Source organism: Portunus trituberculatus, chromosome 49 (assembly GCF_017591435.1).
Source record: "Portunus trituberculatus isolate SZX2019 chromosome 49, ASM1759143v1, whole genome shotgun sequence".
NCBI classification, from domain to species: Eukaryota; Metazoa; Arthropoda; class Malacostraca; order Decapoda; family Portunidae; genus Portunus; species Portunus trituberculatus.
In genome coordinates, this window is record NC_059303.1 from 6,272,524 (window position 1) to 6,294,777 (window position 22,254).

Consider the following 22,254-nt stretch of genomic DNA (forward strand, 5'->3'; position numbering starts at 1 on the left):
CAATGTGCGTTGAAATTATTACAAAATATATCACTCAGCCAAGACCTTCCAACCCTCCCCCCTATTTCTCTTACTGATTCACTGATCCACCACCACCGCCACCACGACAACCATTTACCACCATCACCACAATCGCAACCACTACAACTTTCACCAACATCACCACCAAACTTCTTTATTCCCACCAATTGTATACGTTTATGCATTGTAAAATTGTGTTAAGTTAGATTAAGTTAGCCTAGGTTGGATTTAGTTGGCTTGCATTTTGTCAGCTAGGTTCAATTACTCTCAGTTTAGTTTAGATATTTTGTTTTTGATAAGCTGTATAAGTATTATTTTTCTAGGGTGGGGCAGGAGCAGTAGAAGGAAGTGTCGTTGCTTAAATCTTCCTGGAGAATCTACACACACTCAAAGACTCATCACCCCCATAAATACCACCACTACCACCACCACCACCACCACCACCACCACCACCACCACCACCACCACCACCATCACCACCACCGCCACCGCCTTCTAACAGTTCTTCACACAATAGAGGGAAAATAAAAACTGCAATATTAATGACGTGTGTGTGTGTGTGTGTGTGTGTGTGTGTGTGTGTGTGTGTGTGTGTGTGTGTGTGTGTGTGTGTGTGTGTGTGTGTGTGTGTGTGTGTGTGTGTGTGTGTGTGTGTGTGTGTGTGCTTATTTACGACGGCTTTCTGACGCTCCACACACAAATGCACGGTTCACTCAATTAATCAGTCGACGCGTGTATTTATGACGGACATTTGACGCAGCAACGAACAACGTAAACACACCAATAGTATGTAATCACTCCACTACACTGATCGCTCACTCCACTCACCCGTAAAAACATGACTAATAAAGAGAGGAAAGAACTGAACTTATTGCCGCATGAAACAAAAATAGCAAAAACAAATATACGAATACGTTGAAGAATAATCTGACACAAACGAATCAGTAGTAATATAATCATTCCTACCCAACAATAGGAGGAAAAATACATGATAAATAAAGAGACAGAAAATTGAACTCTCTACCACTCGAAGAAAAATAAAAACTTAAAATCATTCTACTAAATCAGTCACTCATTGCTATCAACAGGAAAGAAATATAAATAGATGAGCAGGAATAAAAATAAATAAAAGATACACAGTACCACTGCTTATAAAATCCATAACTCTACAATGAAAATTTATAATCATTCTACTAAGCCAGTCATTCATGGCTATCAACAGTAAAAAAATATATATATAAATCGATAAACAGATGAAAAAAAATTAGTAGAAAATAAACAGAACCACTGCCTACAAAACCAATAATTCTGCAATAACCTTAATTCTTCTCTATAACGAGGATGAAAAAAAGAAAAAAACGTGGCATGGTAAGGGAAGAGAAATTGGCAGATGTTATTTTTGCCTGGGCGATGATGAGAGGTAAGGAGAAGTAAAGACAGGAAGGGTATAATTTTAGTCCCTTCCTGCTCGCCTTCCATCCCTCCCTTGAGACTTCCGGACGAGACTTCAAGAGGAACGCAAAGAGGCAAAGAGTCTCCCGAGGCAATTTGTGAGTCTCCATATTTGCTATACTTGGAATGCCTGGGTATTTACGGTATAATTAGGCACGACACTTTAATTATAGGTGCTACAATCACGAGGCAAAACAACACTCGCCGCCTGCATGAATCACATCTAAAGGAAAACAATTACGAGGATGTATGATGAACGAGGAAGCAAAGAGCGATAAAAGAAAATGGAAATATGGAGAAATTTACTCCTCTCTAACTATTTATAAGTCAGAAATAGGTCGTAAGTGATAAAAAGGAAGGAAATAGGAAAGAATTTAAGTCATAACTATTATAAGAGTTTTATGAATAGGTAAAGTGAGAAAAATTAAAAAAAATATTAATAGATTTTTTAATTAATAGGTCAGCAAAATGTAGCAAACAATTGAAATAGGAGGAAACGTGGTCCTTATAAAACTATTAATAAAATTGAGGAGTATGTAGATAAATGAAGAAAATAGGTAAATATATAGAAAACAAAGTAAAATCGAAACACGCACCTTACTTTCTTATTAACAAAACTGAGAAATAGGCAAGTTTCCCCCGAGGTTGGAGGAAAATGCACGTTGATGGAGTGAGGCTCAAATTGTAGGTGTCAAGGACTGATGAATGATTTCTGTTTGAAGTGATGGATGAAGAATCGGTGGCCACTAAGAACCACCTTTCTCTCCCCTCTCTCCTCTCTTTTCCTCTCCTTCCGACTATTGCCTCTTTGCTTCCTTTTCCTCCTCGCCCTTTCCTCTCCATAACTCATTGTCTCGCTGCTTCGCCTCCTCTCGTCCTTCTCTCTTTATCATCACTCCTTCTTCCCTATACGAGGAAAACAAAAAAAAAACCTCCCGAAGGGTTACATGGTCCGCCCCTCAACAGTGACCATTCGGGTGTCCTCGTTAATTACCAGAAATATCAGCCCAACGCCTCTTTTTCCCTCCTTTTTGCTCTGCATCGCGCTGGGAAACCATTCATCCAGCCCTGCCTGGCTCTCAAGACGTATACAATGATGAGCCAAGGTCACGCTCCCTCACCAACGCCTTAACCCAACCATGACCTCATCAAGTCGACGGTATGTTGAAGACTAAGAGACATTTTCACACTAGATTACTATTTGCAACGATCAATAAACTTTGCTACAAAATCATTAATAAAGATAACAAGTGTAAAAATCTCCTAAGAGTGTTTGGATAGATTTTCTTATAATTTATCATCAAAACCAACCGCCTCGTGTGATAGCACCCTTGGAGTTACAGTACCTCACCTACCTTCCGTATTCCTAGCTCCGTCCTCCCGTGTCTATCAGCCTCCAACACAATCGCTTACCTGGAAAGAGAAAAAAGGAAGTCAAATTTGTTTGTCACCTATTACAGATCAAATATGTAACTTAATGAAATTTTTTTGGGGAAAAGTAAACTCATAATTCCCTCCATAAGCAGAAACACACTATTACTGAGCGTAGTACACAACCGTCTCCTCATCACTAACACGAACATCACATTTGTGGAGAAAAAAAAAGATAATTACATTAAGAAACTCAAACACACAACCAGTAAACACACACACACACATACACACACACACACACACACACACACACACACACACACACACACACACACACACACACACACACACACACACACACACACACACTATCATCACCTCTCATCAACACGTCAACAATCTATATTCTCGCCTGATAGGAACACCCAAACACATTAATAATCTTATCACCACACTAATCATCACAGACTAATCACACTCACTCCCTTGACCGTCACACCTTGTCCCTGTCTCTATGCTTCCCCCACCGACTGAACCCTGTGGGAGGAAGAGGAAGATGCCAATCACGTCTGTGTCAGGACCATAGGGACTCTTGAGGCCTCATGGGGGACAGCTATTAATGGAGGCGCCAAAGGTGGGTCCCTAGGCAGTTTCCTGGTGATGGTATGGGTCTAGAGACGCCAGCAGGAGATAAGAAAGGAAACAATAGAAAATAGTCACGAGGAAAAGGGAAATGGAGGAACAATATATGAAAAGGGTGCAATGCAGTTATGTGACGATAAATTGAAAAGGAAAAAGGAAAGGGAAACACGCAAAGAAAAATACGAGGATATATAATAAAAAGGAATGTAGAAAGGGAAGAAAGTATCGAGGAATGGAGTGGGAAAGAAGCAAGCCAAAGGAAAAGAAAGACAGGACCCATACACGAAAGTGGTAAGGACACAAAAAAAATAAAATAAAGAGAGACGAGGAACCAAAAGGAAGAAAATAATGATAATAAAAAACGAAAGAGAAGAGAGAAACTAGACATGTGAGAGAAGAAGGCGTAGCAAAAAACGAGAAGAAAATTAAAGGAACAATGCAAGTAAGAAAAAAAAAAAAACTTGGATAAAGAGAAAACGGTGCGAATACAAAAGACGAAAAAGCAGGAAGAAAATAAAAGAAAATAACGGGAAAAAAAAGTTGGTGTATATACAACCAAACAAGAATACACACACACACAAAAAAAAAAAAACGAATTGCAAAACGATAAATCCTGGTAACTGTAGAAAAAATAGTCAAACATGAGAAGTTATAAGAAGGAAAGAAAAACGAGGCCAAAAAAAAAAAAACAGAAAAATGGTCCAAACAGATTTATTGCCACATATGAACGTAAATAAATGGACAGTGAAATGAATTACGATTAATAATGAAGATTTTTCAAAATATATGGTGTTCGTAATTATGACAAGTTGCTAAAATATCATGCGCCTCTGGTTTATGAATTAATTCGGGTGGTGGTGGTGGTGGTGGTGATGGTGGTAGTAGTGGCGGTTGTGGTGATGCTAGCTGTTTCATCTCCCTTGTTCATTTGTGGAGAGGGGGAAGTGAGTGAGTGGATGGATGGGAGTGTTGGAGAGGGAGAGTGGGAGAGTGGGAGGGGTGGAGAATAGAGGAGGGGGAGAGGATGGTTGGCACATCGCAATATCATCAACTGTCCACATGTCCCAACGCTGTGTCATGTCCCACCACCACCACCACCACCACCACCACCAACACATGAAGCCAATACCAAAAAACGAGTTCCATCATTCCGAAAATTGGATTATTCACACCCGTAAACACCAAACAACACCAAACAACACCCAGGTACCTTGTATGGCCCGTATTCTGAAACGCTCTGCTCTCTCACCATCACTGAAATCTTCCTGGAGAATCTACACACACGCAAAGACTCATCACCCCCATAAATACCACCACTACCACCACCACCACCACCACCACCACCACCACCACCACCACCTGTCCTGAAAACCTGGGTAGTCTTCTATGTGGCCTTAGAATATTATCGAAGTGAGAGGCGAAGGTGTTTCTACATACGGACTATACTACCAACACCACCACCACCATCACCACCAACAGTACCTTCAACACCACCACCAATAACAACTATTCCAACAAAAAATTCACTACCACATTCAGATTTCGTACCGCACAATAACCAACACCACCACGACCACCACCACCATTACCACCATTACCTACTGTTCCTCCAACTCAGACCCATCACCACCTCCCATCAACACCTTATTCGCCCCATCAGGATTCTGCTCACACAACAACGGCGCCACCTGCAAGCCAAGTATATCCTTCGCCATCAGGGATGTAAGGTAATAGGAGCGTCTGTCCCCTGAAAATACCTCGAAAAATTGTCTCACGTGGAAAGCAAATGGTCTTGGGAATCAGGTCTGCAGATGGCCCGTCTCTCTCTCTCTCTCTCTCTCTCTCTCTCTCTCTCTCTCTCTCTCGCTCTCTCTCTCTCTCATGTCCCAGTCTCGTGGTTATACTCGTATGCTATTGCTGAATTGGGACACTGGAAGAACTATGCAATTACAACAACTGTATTGTCTGTGTGAAATAAGTTAAGGAGGAGGAGGAGGAGGAGGAGGAGGAGGAGGAGGAGGAGGAGGAGGAGGAGGAGGAGGAGGAGGAGAAGGAGAAGGAGAAGGAGAAGGAGAAGGAGAAGGAGAAGGAAAAGGAGAAGGAGGAGAAGGAGAAGGAGGAGGAGGAGGAGGAGGAGGAGGAGAAAAGGGAGGAGAAAGAAGAAGAAGAGAAAGGAGAAGTGGTGAGATGGAGTGAAAAGAGAGCTAGGAGTGACAGACAAAGGAGGTCATAAACATAAACAGGAAGGGAACAGTGAATATGAGGAGGAAGAGAAGGATGATAAAAAAAAAGGGGAGGAAAAACACAGAACGAGAAAAAAAAGAGGGAAACAAAGAGAATGGAGATAAAAGAGAAGGAAGTAGTAACCTGAACATAAAGAGGAGAGGAAGAGCGAAATTAAGAAGAGAGAGGAGAAAAGAGGAGATAGGAATTAAAGAGGAGGAGGAAGAGGAGGAGGTACAAAGATGAAGAGGAACGTCAAGAGGAAAGGCGAGGAGACGAAGAGGGGAAGGAAAAGATGAAAGAGGAAGAGGAGGAAGAGGAAGAGGATGACGGCTGCGTGTTTAGTGTTCGCGTGACGAATATTACACAAGGTCTGCCCTAACACTCCAATGAATCTCGCCTTGCCTTTTACCGGTTCATTATTTTATTTATTTTCTCTATTTCGTTTACGTCACGACACACACACACACACACACACACACACACACACACACACACACACACACACACACACACCTGCTTCTCTTCCTTGCATGGCCTACTTGTGCTGTGTCCCTTACTCCTTAACTGTCTCCCTCCTCCTCCTCATCCTCCTCCTCCTTTTCCTTCTCCTTCTCCTCCTCCTCCTCCTCTTCCTCTTCTTTTTCCTCTTCTTCTTCTTCTTCCTCCTCCTCCTCCTCCTCCTCCTCCTCCTCCTCCTGCCTTTCTTTACATTCTTCTCACTGTCACATCTCGTTATTTTGAGTTTGTTTTGATAAATATTTGTTCTCTTTTAGTATATTTATTTCTTTTTCTATATCTGATTTTACAAAGAACAATAATGAAAATATGTTCAAACTGGATAGATAGATATGGAGCATGAATAGATAGACACAGAGAGAAATACTCGCATACAAATAGATAGATAGATAGATTGCTCGAGATAGATACATAAATTGATAGAGGTAGATATATGCATAGACAGATAAATAGATAATAAGATAGATTAAAAGACAGAAAAAAAACTAATAAATATAGAGATAATTTCTTATACTATTCCAAAACCCTTGACCAAAACACACACACACACACACACACACACACACACACACACACACATCACTCCCCTCTAAATAATGAAAGCCTCTAATAACCCCCAGCTGCGTGTTAAAAGGCTGATCCTGTTAGAGCCAAAGAGAATACAGTACTTTATGTGACGGTAAACGCTTGCAAATATGAAGGGAAGGGAGAGTGGAGGGAGAGGAAGGTGATTAATTAATATGAAGTGGCTGGGCATTGACGTGCGTGGGAGGCGATGGGGGAAGGGCGATAGGAATATGAGGGGAGAGATGAGTGAAGTAGGGATGAGTGGAGGGGAAAGATAGTGATGTAAGGAGAGGGATAAAGAGAGGAGTGAGGTGAGGGAAGTGGGTAGAGGGGTGAGGAGAATAATGAGTGGATGGAGGGATCAAGAGAATCAAGGAAGGATGATAAAGAGGAGATAACGTGAAGAGTTAATGAAGAGATAGAGATAATACCTTAGAGAACAGTACGGTACCCATAAATTTCACGGTAGACGAGCGTGACCTGCAGAGAGTGTGTGTACAAGGTGAGTCCTGCTTGTACGAGTAGAGTAGAAATTGATAGATAAATATGACAAGCTTGAAAAAAATGTGAGAAAAATACGAGTTTGAAAAATTGGAAGAAAAATACGACAAGCTTGAAAGAATGTATGAAAAAACCTCAGCCCTTCCTTCACCAGATGCAAGATGAAAATGAAAACACACACACACACACACACACACACACACACACACACACACATCAACAAACAGCAGGCAAGAAATAATTAGGATCAAAAGTATGACTGAAATAATAAAGATCCATTAAGCAGTTTATTTTGCAAACCACCCTCGTGCTCATTTATTGCGAGGTGACGGGAGGAGGCGAGGGTTTGTTTACCAAGTGACTCGAGGCTGCAAGCAAGGAGGCGGCGAGAGATGGAGAGTGAGTGAGGGCGAGAATGAGTAAGTGAGAGAAGAGAGAGAGAAGGGAGTGAGAGAACATTAAACCATTCGCTTCCCGCCGACAAATGGAGGTAGGAGTGTAAGTGAGGGAGGAAGGAAGAGAATGAGGATTAGAGGTAAAGGAAGAACCGCGTGACATTTACTTTAAATATACCAATCAATAGAGTGCTTTGCCGACCTCCACTCCAGCCAAGCACACGTCACATTCTGAGTCACAGGTTGGAGTATCTATATTTAACCATACTTCCCTCCTCGTCCTTCCTCTTCGCTGCACCATTTCGTACTCCTCGCTATGCATGGACTTTCCCTTCTTGTTCCCCTTTCGCCTATGTACTTACGTTTCCCATGTCGAAGGGGACGTAGGGTGTTCTCTAATAATCCTTACGTGAGCTGCAGACAGGAGTTGCAAAAATGGAGAGAGAGGAGACGGAAGCAAGGTAAAAAAAAATAATGTTCTTTCAAGACTGGTTTCTTTTCCTTACGTGACTAGCAAATGGAATACGTGATGCAAATAAGAACAGGTGTGGTTGGTGAGTACATGCATAGGGATTCTAGTGTGGCAGGTATGTAGTGGCTAAAGGTGACAGCTGGTGACTAATTCAGATCTACGATAGCTGTGACTGAGGATGAAGTAAGCTTGAGTGATGCAGGTGTTCGGTGTGGTAAGATATGTAACGGGTGTGAGGAATTTGACAGGTATGAGACAGCTAGAGACAGGTGTGTGGTAAGAGTGAGTTAAGTTATGCGGCATGAGAAATACACATGAGTGGTGGGACAGGTGCGTCATAAGAGGAACGTATGTAATAGGGAAATGGACAAGACGTGGTTGTAGACAGTTGTGTGTTGCAGGATTTGTGGTGATATGTAAAAGGTGAGACAGATATGTAGTAAAAAGAACAGAGGAGATACGTAGTTGTGGAAAGCAGGTGTGCCGGATGAGAAAATAGCGTGGAAGTTAGTAGAGATGACCGGTAATAGGAAGAAAAGAAAACTTATGAATGAAGAAATAAAAGCAAGTGATTTGAGAAAGAAATTAAGAAAGAAGAATCGGAAAAAAAATACATGTAAGTACAGTATAGTTAGGGAAACGTGAACCGGTAACTGATTTATTTATTTATTTGTTTTTTTTTCATAGCGAGGTGTGGTAGAGAAAATTGAAGTCAGATTTGATGGTGTTTGCTGTGGTATGTTGAGGTAGACGGACTTGTAAGGGGACTGACAACTAAATGGGCTTTTTTTCACCATTTTCCAGCTTTTCCCTATTACCTAAAAAAAAAAAACAAGTAGAAAACTCAGGTGTGCATTATGGTGATATGGTGTGGTCAAAGGAATACAGATAAATGAAAATGGAGGTAAGATGGTGATGCAATATTGTGGATAGCAGTGTGGTATGAGATGATATGGTTAAGGGAACAAAGAAATAGATAAACGGAGACCCCATACATTGATAAGGCGATGTGGTGTGAGTTATTACGATATGGTATGATGTGGTGGAGAGAAATAACAAGTAAGTAACTGGAAACGCATGTACATTATGATATGTGGTGTGGTGTGGTGTGTGCTACGGTATGATGTGGTGGAGGCAATGACAAATAAGCAACCGGAAACTCATGTACAGTGTGGTGGTGTGGTGTGGTGTGGTGTGGTGCAGCGGACGGGCGTATGGCGGTGGCAAGCGGCAGGTGGACACTGACGGATCCTTGCCACTTGGTCTTCTACGGATCATCGACGGAGCTAATTAGCGCTCACACTTTTGACCCGCGTCTCGTTGCTGGCTGACAAACGACGCCGAAAATTTATTCCACACCAGCGCCACTTCCCCATTTGTCTCAGTGCTTTCGTGCCTCGACTTACTGTTCGTTACGTGCCTGGCTTTCTCCTTAATCCCCTCTTTCCCCTCTTCTGTTAATCCCTCCACTCTCCTCTCTCTCTCTCTCTCTCTCTCTCTCTCTCTCTCTCTCTCTCTCTCTCTCTCTCTGGGACGTAATAAATGAAATATATACCAATAATGAGGTTAATAAGGAAGTCACACTTAATTTCCCCACTTTCTATAATTAGTCTACCAAATATCAGAGGAAGAGTGTGTGTGTGTGTGTGTGTGTGTGTGTGTGTGTGTGTGTGTGTGTGTGTGTGTGTGTGTGTGTGTGTGTGTGTGTGTGTGTGTGTGTGTGTGTGTGTGTGTGTGTGTGTAGGCCTCTACTCTGTATAAACCGTTCATTTATGCAAGACTGATATACGCCCTCCCCACCCACCCACCACACACACACACACACACACACACACACACACACATTCTCCCACTCTGGACCGTCCCCACAAATAAAAAAAATAAAAAGTGAAATTATTATTCATCAACATTCACTATTTGTTGCGTATCAATACAATATACACATTTTCCATTATTATTATTCCTGCAGGAGGGAGGGAGGAAGGAGAGGGAGGAGAGAGTGACAGGGAGAGAGGACAACGCGGCGCCTCCCTCTGCATACTCTGCCTGGTAGCCTCGCAGGACACGGCCGCCCCTGCAATACGCTTAGCTTAGTTCGTTGCAATTTTTCCTAACTATTTTCATTCTGCAACTCGACTCAATCTCCGGTCTGATAAATGCACAGGGAGACTGACGGCGTGTCCCTCCAAATGCTGAAGTAAATAGCGCAATCCTTTGTTCATTACCATAAGTGTATAGCCTGTCACTCCCTCCCCTTTCCCCTTCCCTTGTGTGTGTGTGTGTGTGTGTGTGTGTGTGTGTGTGTGTGTGTGTAAGTGTGTGTAACTCTCTCTCTCTCTCTCTCTCTCTCTCTCTCTCTCTCTCTCTCTCTCTCTCTCTCTCTCTCTCTCTCTCTCTCTCCTCTGTTTCCCCTCTTTCCTCTCTTTCTCTCCTTTATCCTCCTCATTGTCCTCCTCCCCTATTCCCATTTCCTCTCCTCTTGTGTCTCTCTTTCCTTCTCCTTCCTCTCTTTCCTTCTCTCTCCCTTTACTCAGTCTATCCTGTTCCTTTCTTTTCCTCCTTTCTCTCTCTCTCTCTCTCTCTCTCTCTCTCTCTCTCTCTCTCTCTCTCTCTCTCTCTCTCTCTCTCTCTCTCTCTCTCTCTCTCTCTCTCTCTCTCTCTCTCTCTCTCTCTCTCTCTCTCTCTCTCTCTCTCTCTCTCTCTCTCTCTCTCTCTCTCTCTCTCTCTCTCTCTCTCTCTCTCTCTCTCTCTCTGTCTCTGTCCTATTTCTCTCTTTAGTTCTCTCTCCTTTCCTTCATTTCTCCTGTTATCTCTCTTTCTCTCCTTCTCCTCTCTCCCTTCCTTCATTTCCCCTGTTATCTCTCTTTCTTTCCTTCTCTTCTTCCTCTATCTATGTGCCTCCTTCCCTCCCTCCTCTTCTATTTTCTCTCTCTCCTATCTCTCTAACTTCATTTTCCATTCTTCTCTCTTTTCTCTCTCCCTGGTCATACCTTCGTTCCTTTTCTCCTCTTTCGCTCCCACTTCCCTTCCTCTCCTTTTCCTTCTGCATTCCCTACTGTTTCCTCTCCCTCTCTCTCTCTCTCTCCCTCTCCCCCTCTCTTCCTGACCGACCGGTATAGATAGCAGGCGGGGGATAAAGGAGAGGGACCGGGAGAAAGGAGAGGGAATACTGGGACAAGGAAAAGAGGTAAGGAAGGGGAGAATAAAAAGGAGGGTGTAATAAAAGAGTGAGGAAGGAGGAGGTGGAGAAAAGATGAAAGAGAAGGAGTAAACAAAGAGAAGATAAACTGAGGGGAAACAAAGCAGAACGAAAGAAGGAGGAAGGGAAAAAGAAGAGGAGGAGGAAAAAAAGATGATGCGAATGCGGCCAAAGAACAAGAAAGAAGAGAATTAAAAAAGAAAAGAAAAACAATAGAGCAAACAAACAAAAGAAACAAAGAACAGAACGGAAGGAAGGCAGGAAGGAGAGAAAGGAAGAAAAGGTAAACAAACGAGAGAAGCGTGATAAACAGGAAGAAGAGAGAGAGAGAGAGAGAGAGAGAGAGAGAGAGAAATTGGGGAAAGTGAGAGACGAGAAGGGGAGGGGCTGAGGCTCACGACCCGAGACCAGCACGTGGGGTTAATGCATGCACTCCCGCCTCCCATTATGGCGAGACACTGACTAATGCTGGAGTTTGGCTATTTATAGAAAAAAAAACTTAATTCATTCGTAAAATTTGCCATGTCCAGAGAAAGAGAGAGAGAGAGAGAGAGAGAGAGAGAGAGAGAGAGATTGCATGGATATCTTTTTTACTAATTTCAGGTAGACGTTTTATCTTTTAATGCCATTAGTCGACCATCGAGTGACGGCCGCCGCATAATGGCAAGAAGGAGAAGGAGGAGAAGGAGGAGGAGGGAGTTGAGTCCCAAACGTCAGCACCAACAATTAGTCCTCCTGATTATCCACACACACCCACATTTTGTTTCACGAGAGGCTGCTCCACCACCACCGCCTCTTTATCATGCGAGTCACGTGAAAAAAATGCTGCGTGAGGTAAAAATGTGATTATGGGGCGTTTCTTGGGTACTTCCATCGTCACTGGTTGAAATAAATCCCTTGCAGTGAATAATTAGTGACGCCTGGAGTTTGTGGAAAGAAATGATGAAAATGGAAAATGTAAGAAATGTCTACGTCTTTTCTTTCTTTTTGTATTTTTTTCTCTCGGAGGTGTGTTCAATACAGTTATTATGAGTGAATATTAAGGCAAGTCTGCAGTTACCGCTGGAAAAGTCCGAGAACAAAGTGTGAATACGTTGAGAGTTCATGAGGTATTTCTCATTACATTCCTATTGCAATGTCTCAGAGAAAATTATTAGAAGCAGAATATATCTAGATTAAATTTAATGATATTGATTCCCTCAAAAGTCAATTATATATATTATAAATCTATAACTTAATGCTAATTTTACATTTCACATAATTTTGATTACTTGTTGCTTCATCACTCATGACGTAGAAAGAAGAAAACAAGAGATATTGGTATCAACAACGCACATGCATACTAAGTCTTCGTAAAGGATAAAAAAAAAAAAACTGTCAGTCAGTCGATCACAACAGAAACATGTAAATTTTGACTTGAAGTTGAAATGCACGATAAGAGAAACCCACATAACAGTACAAATTAATTGAATCGCCTCGATGGATGGAGAGTGGAGTGGAGTTTGTATCAACACCCAGCCACTCACCCTCACCCGGGACGCGGATCAGCTTGAGCAGGATAACTGATCAGCACAGACTCCGTGATGGGATTCCATCTGCGAGAACAAAGTCTTTCCAAGAGTCAACATATCCCCAGCATCAATGGTATTAAGAGATATAACAAACCCATCCCGTTAGTATCCCTTTCTCTCTCTACTTTACCTATATATCTTGTTTCCTGACCTTTTGCTTCTCTTTATATAGAAAACAAAGGGAGAGGAATGAAATGTGGATGAAACTGCTTTCCTCTTAGCGTTTTCTTATTTTTGAAGAGAGCGGGGCAGCTACTTCATCGTTATTTCAAGTTATTGCAGTGTTAAATACCTCCATTTGTCTTGTATGAGCCACGAGTTAAGAGCCGTCTGGGAGGGAGGAGGCTGGGGACTGGGAGCTGGGGGGTCGCGGTTGTCTGGAAGCGTGAAGTAGTCGCGGTGCCACAAGTCAAGTGGGACGTGAGGCTGCATGAAGTGAGAGGAACCACAGTAATTCAGGCCCCGAGTCTAGGGAAGGCCGGGCATTGGTGGCGCTGTGGCGTGACCGAGTGGCATTGTGGTGCGAGTGAGCGGCTTTGAGATGCGAGTATTGGTATTCCCTCGCGTGGGATCAGGTGTGTCGGAATTCACAGATATTAGGAACGAGAAGGATCCAGCGACCCCGGAAAAGAGAACCTGAAATCCGCCTCATCTGGTGTTTCCCTGACGGACCCTGATGCTGCTTGACTTGAGGGAATCACCGCAGTGTATCACTCTTAGTTCCCAAAACCGACTGCTCACTTGTCGTTTTATCCGCAGCGTGAGGCTGAGATTCCGTCTTTAGCTTTCAACAGTCCACCTTGAAAAATGTGTCGGCGAGGAAAGCGGCACATGCAGGCAAGTTACGAGCGATGAAAGGCGCACGGGAAGCACAGGCAATATAGATCAACTATGACCAATATAGCGACAAGCGTAGGGCCGCAATGGAAGGAGGCCGTGAGAGGAGGGGGAGGAGGAGAAGGAAAAGCCGCAGCCTGACGGATAGCCAACACTGCCGCCGTTGCCGTCACACTTATCCTCGCGTGGCTGGATGGTTATCTGAAGAGTGTCCTGCCGGGAGCCGGTCCGGGACACGCCACACCACGCCACACCACGTTGCCTGCCCCGCCACTCCCCCCCTAACTCTCATCCTGGTGAAGACGCAGCCATGAATTACATCATTGCCAGGCCTCTCACTCGCATTAAAGCAAGTATTACAACCCACTTTGACCCTCTCTCAGAACCCCCGCAGTGAAATAGGAACATGCGGCTATTCAACACGAACCAGATAATAGAAGATGCCGCCCCATCACCGTCCCGAAGAAGGCAACCTATCGAAGTCTGTTTGAGCCTCTGGGATCGTCTACAAAGTCACGTGCTGCCCACACACACACACACACACACACACACACACACACACACACACACAGAGACTTGTACCATGGCATCCTAGGATCTGGCCAGGATTTCCCTTTGGATGGCGGGTACATGTATCAGCCTCCGCCAAGCACGCCGCCGCTCGCCGATAGAGGAACCAATACAGCGCGTCCCGCCTGTGAGTGGTGAGGGCGAGGCAAGGCGGCAAGGAACGGCAACGGGAATGCGAGATGAAAACACGGGTGAGAAGAACGACCGTAAAATAAGGACGAAAACACGACAAATCAAAAGTCAATCTGATAAAAGACAATTTAGAAAAAAAGTAAGGTAAAACACTGAAAATTATATAAAACAAATACACTAAAATAAATCTACTGAAACATTCCATAGAAATTCTAATAAATTCCACAAACAAATTGCAATATACTAAAAAACATAAGCCAGAACACACCCCTCGGACTTCTCTTGTCACGGAGAGTGTTCGTTCACATACAAGTCAATAAACAAACTTTATAGCAAGATCACCATGTAAGTCTTGGCTTTTGGTGCGGCGATGACGAGCCACTGACGCTGCTCACTGGGGATCTATGGAGGCAGTGCGTGGCTGGTGGATTTTTGAGCTGGGAGGAAGGGATAGGAGGATGTGGAGAGAGTATAGAGAAGGGAGAGCGTGACGGGACAGGACGTCGGAGCTGACTAGTGACCCGCAAACACACACACACACACACACACACACACACACACACAGACAAGCGTCACGAGAGATATATTCAAGTAAATCAGAACAACATTAATACGCGGCCATATATCCGCCGTTATTGTTGCAGCTCTGCCATAATTCGCTTTAATGTTAGTCTCGTGTCGATAATTTCACGCTAAATTATTGGTGTTGTAAAACTTGCCAAGATAAGTCATCGCCGTGGCAGTTTGAGTCTGGCAACAGTAAACTTAAATCCGCATTCTCTCTTTAACTGAGCACTTGTTTCCCACGCCGAGAACTTTGTCAATGGAAAAAGCAAGTTTGCCCAAGTTCTACCAATAATATATAAATGAGAGGAAGAACCGAACAGCTTTAAAGGGCACTCTCCTCTCTCTCTCTCTCTCTCTCTCTCTCTCTCTCTTTGCGCTTCGAACTCAGGGAAAAGAGATGGAATGCGAGATATCAAGCTCCAAGCAAGAGCGGGAAACGGCAAGTCTCAAGCTTCACGGGGAAGAAAGAAGTTAAGAACGACAATCAGCTGAAGATGAAACAGCGTCCCGTAAAGTATGATGGCGGAGGCTGCTCGAAAAGAAAAGAAAAAGGTAAAACATAAAAACACTGACAAGATACGAAACTCATAGATGAAAATAGCGAAAGAGAAAGAAAAAAACGACAGAAGTTAAAGATGAATAGGAATGAAACAGAAGGCCAAGGGAACAGAAAGAAAAGAACCGCTGAAAAGGCAAAAATCTAAGAAAGACCTAGAGAGAGAGAGAGAGAGAGAGAGAGAGAGAGAGAGAGAGAGAGAGAGAGAGAGAGAGAGAGACGTAAGTGAGGAGAAAATGTGAAATTTGGTCATGTCATGAAAACGTTCAAGAGCAAAGGAGGTTAAGAAGGAGGTAAGTGAAGGAAAACACAAAGGGAAGAGGAGAAAACTGAAGGAAAATGGAGAAGGAAAGGACATGATGAGAATAGAAGATGAAATACGATGAGAGGGAAGGAGGAGGAGAACAGAACATGGAGAGAGAAGGAATAAATGACAGAGGGAAGGGATGAAATTAAATGAAAAAGGAAAGACAGACACACACAGAACAAACCAAAGAAAAAAATGGAGAATGAGAGAGAGAGAGAGAGAGAGAGAGAGAGAGAGAGAGAGAGAGAGAGAGAGAGAGAGAGAGAGAGAATGAAATGAGAGGGGAGAGGGGGACGAGCAGAACAGAAAGTATTGATCTTGTAGTAGTTCTGTACGATGAGGGGAAAGCTACATGGTATGGGTGATCACCTGGTAACTGCCCGTCACCTTGTACCCTTGTTCCCTGATTCCTCCCGTCACAGGTACACTGATGGACAAGCCTTTACTCCATCACCCTTCACTCCCTTACCCGCTCATCACCCCATCACAACCCACACCTCTGGCCCCTCACGCACCCTGCCATCAGCCCTGCCTCCCCTCACTCACTCCCTCCTTCCCTTGCACTCTTAACGGCCCTACTGAAAGGTGACCGTGCCCAGGATACAACACGCCGCTCTCTGATAAGCAAACCCGAGTAAACTTTATTTTTGCCGTGAAGTTAATATAAGTTTGACCAAGTGTCCGTGTAAGGGGAACCCGGGCAAAGAAAACGAGGTCTGAAAGGGTTAAAGGTGCATGACGGACGCAAGTACTCAACATGCGGTAAATATAATGATGGGTAATGTTGTACGTGGTTGTACGAGCAGAACAGGTGGTGGTGGCAGGCTGTGGTGGGCTAAAAGTACTGACAGTGGTAGAGATAGAGATAGGCTCAATATTCAGGCCTCCCTACTTTTCAACTCGAGCGGTTAGTCAAATAAACGTCCCCAACTCAATATTGGTGGCGAGAAATAACTTCTGATGTCTGTTACTTGAACTTGAAATTCAAAGTAGGGAGCCTCTGCCGCCAGCAACGCCGCCGCCGCCCACACCACCCATACTTGATAGAATGGTAAACAAGAAAATATGTTAAAGTACAAATCCAAACATAAAAATACATATGAATGGCGTGCCAATGTTTGCTTAGAGTTTACATTGTATTGTTTGTCTTGTGCGTAACGATTTATTTGTCTTGTCTGCCCCTGTGTCGCGGCCTATCGATTATCGCGTGTGTGTTTGGCGGGAAGGAATCTACGCAGCGTATTTTGTAAGTAATAAAATCCTGGGATGCGTATGACAGCTCAGTCCGTAGCCAGCTCAGCACAAGCAGCCAGCAGCCAGCCAGCCAGCTAGCCAGCCAGCCAGCCAAAGAACACTATCCACCTACGCCAGCCTGTCCTGTTCAACCAACACACACACACACACACACACACACACACAACTGGAACTGCCTTTGACCTCTGCTTCGTCTTCATTAACCCAAGTTCTTTTCCTCGTTTTCTTTCTTTCCTTTTTAACTCGTGTCCTCACCCTAGTAGCTATTCAGAGACCTTGACTTAGCCATCAGTTTCATGTCGCATCAAGGGGCTTCGGCTTTAAGGTCAAAAGACTTGCTCCAGTTCAGTAACTGCTCCTCACGCTGCCCCGCTCTTCATCATTCTGATTAAGAGAAGTTTTCCTTTTCCAACTGCCTTTCATTTCGTTAACAGCCACGCCCTCAACACACTGCAGCTAGAGGGTGGATGTAAAGTTGCCTTCTTCTCCTTCTCCTCCTCCTCCTCCTCCTCCTCCTCCTCCTCCTCCTCCTCCTCCTCCTCCACCTTTTCCCACTGTTCACCAAGACATAAAATTTACATAAGTCGCAGCATGAAGGAAACGAGATACTACAGGCGTTCTGTCTTGCCACCTTTGTGTATGTGTGTGTGTGTGTGTGTGTGTGTGTGTGTGTGTGTGTGTGTGTGTGTGTGTGTGTGTGTGTGTGTGTGTGTGTGTGTGTGTGTGTGTGTGTGTGTGTGTGTGTGTGTGTGTGTGTGTGCGTGCGTGTAAGACTGCCCCAAAAAACACTAAGGGTATTCATTTTCTCTCGTTTCACTGTTAGTTGTTTAAAAATACATTGAAATATTGGTCCTATATTGCGTACCTACAGGTGTATACTTTCCTCACGGTTCGTGTACGTAAAAATTAGACGAGTACGTTTGAGGGTTAACCTATACCCCTACTGGAAAAAAAAAAAAAAAAAAAACGTCGCCAGTAAAACATTTCTTTTTAATTACTCAACGTACACCACCACCACCACCACCGGAAACCCCCACCCACATCACCGCACCTCCACCACCACCACACTTTTTCTAACACTTTTTTTACCTTTCCTCTTCCATCCTGCAGCAGCCCACCCTATCCCCTGCCCTTCCCTCCCTCCACGATCCCTGTAACCCTCTGCAGTACCTGACATGCAAATACCGTTCACTTTTTGGCAACTACTCAGGAAGTCCCTCTGCTGCTCGGGCAGTTTTTCGTCACCATGTACTTGAGTTACAGTACCGTGGATACTCAAGAGGCGCAGACGGGACTGGGTTTAGGTCACCGGGACACCAACAGGACAGCAATGGGACTGGGGAGGAGGTCGTGCAGGGAAGGAGACGAGCAGCCAGGGAATAAAGAAGAGACGAGCCTACCCGAATGCTAACTAGTTCAAGTTGAGAGCCGCGCCGGGAGGGGTAGGAGGGATGGGAAGGGGAGCAAGAGACAGGAAGGTGGTGGTGGTGGTGGTGGTGGTGGTGGTGGTGGTCGCTGAAGGGAGGCAGTCAGTGTAGAGTTTATGCAAATGTTATGTGCTGGCTTTATTTAGATTTAGTAGAGAGGATTCATTTATACACAAACACTGAAACAACGACATCCTCAGTCAGCACACTAAACACAAAAAGGTGAAGGTCATGCTTCACTCTGCGTGTTTGTTTTACGTCTTAATATCATGAAAAAGTTCCCGCATAATTACAAAAAGGAAGGGATAAAAATCAGTTTTTAGGATGAATTAATATGAGGTTATTGATTTCAAAAGTCAATCAGTTAAATAAACCTGACGACTTTAAATTCATTATAATTTAGTGAGCGGGAAGCCGTGATTGGGGAAAGTTTGGCGGCGGGAGAAAAGGCTGAGCGGCGATGCCTCCCCGTGACTGGATAATGGAACACGAGGTGGAGGAAAGGTTAATTAAGAGCCGGAATTAAATACTACCAATTAGGTTAAGCGAGCTTAGCGTTTAATATTTGGGATTCGAAACGCCACAGTCTGCTGCCGCCCGCCGTAGGGCCAGACTGCCACCGTGGCCATCGTGTGTTCCTTTGTGGAATTCCTCAGAGACTAACGACACTCGCGGCGCTGCCATTATGCTCTTTACGCCGCCTTTCCAGATCACAGCGCTCACCCCATCCCCCCTGAATCTGGCCAGTTATGGTACCCTCTCAGCAGTAGGTTATCGCTCACTGCCGTAATTATAGCCCAAACTGTCTCCTTAAAAGCCTCAACTGTCTGCATAAATATTCACCTAACTATCTGCACTACTATTACTTCACTATCCAACCGTGAGTCTTTACCGACATTCCGTTGCTTCTGACCACGTTTCCTTAATACATCCGGAGACATTCTTCTTGCACTGCTTAGGTCACCTGTTCTGTCATATATTGCTCCCCTATACAGATCTGACCATTTCTTCCATCCTACAGCACTTTCACGAGTCCAGAGGGAGCATGCAGGGCAGGAAGGCTGGGAAGGGACACAATGAAGGAAAAAGGGAATCTCGTGAATGTGTGTGAAGGAGGATATGTGGAAGAGAGATGTGTTAGTGGCGTAGGAAACCTTTGCAGAAGCCTCCGGCACACTTTCTCAACTCTCCTCCCCAGACACCCATAACTTTGGGCAGCCAACCAGCCCTCCTGGTGGGAGAGTCGTCGGCCGGCCAACCACACACAGACACAGACACAGACATAGACATAGACACACACACACACACACACACACACACACACACACACACACACACACACACACACACACATTGATCAACGGAATGGACCAAGTGGATAATGAGAAACTGATCCTGAGAGAAGAATATGACATTCGAAGCACAAGATCGCATAGTAAAAAGCTGAGAAAAGGAAGATGTCTGAGAGATGTTAAAAAAATATAGTTTCCCGCAAAGATGTATTGAGACGTGGAATAATTTAAATGAAGAAGTAGTGTCTGTAAGGAGTGTGCATACTTTTAAAGTAAGATTGGATAAGTGTAGATATGGAGACGGGCCACACGAGCATAAAGCCCAGGCCCTGGAAAACTACAACTAGGTAAATACAACTAGGTAAAATACACACACCGCGTAATGTTAGCACGCTCGACTCACAATCGAGAGGGCCGGGTTCGAATCCCGGTAAGCGGCGAGGCAAATGGGCAAGTCTCTTAATGTGTGGCCCCTGTTCACCAAGTAGTAAATAGGTACGGATGTAACTCGAGGGGTTGTGGCCTCGCTTTCCCGGTGTGTGGAGTGTGTTGTGGTCTCAGTCCTAACCGAAGATCGGTCTATGAGCTCTGAGCTCGCCCCGTAATGGGGAAGACTGGCTGGATGACCAGCAGAAAACCGAGGTGAATCACACACACACACACACACACACACACACACACACACACACACACACACACATAAAAGGAACTACACTATAACGCTTTACTGAGTTATATCACTTTCCATATTGACGAAAATACAACCATTATCGTTACTTATCGTCCCATAATGAGGTATACGACCAATGTAAAAGGTAATAACATGCCTAGACGTGTCATCAGTGTGTCAGGAACTTGGACTTCTGCAGATATATCGCCCCTGTTGGTGATACAAGACCCTACATCCCATCTCCTCTTAAAAAAAAAAGGACTTTCCAGATACCAGCTGCCAGACTGAAACACTCGTAAACAATATTCGACACATGACGGTGGTTTTCATGAGTCCCTGACAGGTGCGGGACAATACATCACAACTATGGTCGCGTCGCCTGCATGGGAAAAGACCACCCTCCGCCGCCATGCTGTAGGGACGCGAGGACCCAATACCCTGTGAATGATGCAGCGCGGCGCCACACACTCATGCATATTAATCGACCACAACAGAGGCTGACACTGCCCGCCGCCATCACCAGTGTCAGTGAGGGCGACGGAAAACCACGTGGCCTCTATGTGTGATCGATACTGATATTGTGGAAGGTGGTAGGTCAAGCGTGTGTGTGTGTGTGTGTGTGTGTGTGTGTGTGTGTGTGTGTGTGTGTTCCAGGAAAGCCTTACACGTCACGATCAACGAGAAATGGGTCACATCTCGTCAAGAGGATATCTCTAATACACACACACACACACACACACACACACACACACACACACACACACACACACACACACACACACACACACACACACACACACACACACACACACACACACACACACACACACCGCTTGTTTGATTTCTATACCCGACAGCAGTCTGATGTGGAACCGATTAAAAGTTGGAAAAGCGGCGGCTCCGACCACAACGAAACACGGAAAATACCAAAAGAATACTATGATCCCCTTACCTCCTCCCTATTCCCCCTTCCTACCCACCACCCAAGGACCCCTCTTCCCCGCAACACAAACTCCTGCAGAAGGGATGTTTCTCCTTCTCTGTGACCCAAACTCGGAAAAAATTGCCTGGAATATTCCCAAGTAATTACAGTCAGTGGTGCAGGACTTTGTGCTCTGTTAAAAGTTTGCGAGATATTTTTTTTCCCCCATTTCGTCTAAAGCAACAAAGTCTGCCGGGCGTCTGGCGGTGGCCACAAACTCTTTACACAACAAGCCTTCCAGTTTTCAAAAAGCAGGTGTCTTTGCTTAGGAATTTATTTCATTATTACCATTAATTATTATATTATTATTATCACTCTTTGTTTCTTATGATTTACCAGCAGCACAGTTCACTATGTTGAAATATGTTTTATTTTTTTCTTTTTTTTTACAGGTCAAAATCAATGAGTACACAAACAAATAATTAGACTATTAATTTGTTGAGGACAAATAATGAGTCTGCTAACCACTGTAGCGGTACGTGGAGCAGCAGGCGGTGAATCGTTAAAATAACACTTAGTCTATCCGTGTATTGTTTGCTGTTAAACAAACGTTTATAAAGTGGACACACTGAAGAATATTTGTAGTGATGCTGTGTAATCTATGCTTTCAAGATTGGCGTCATGACATATTTGTCCGCCTTCTGAGATGAAACTCTTCCTTAAACAAATACTGACCGAAAAAGAGAAATACCGGGAAAGTTAAAGGTGGGATGTAGGAAATGTG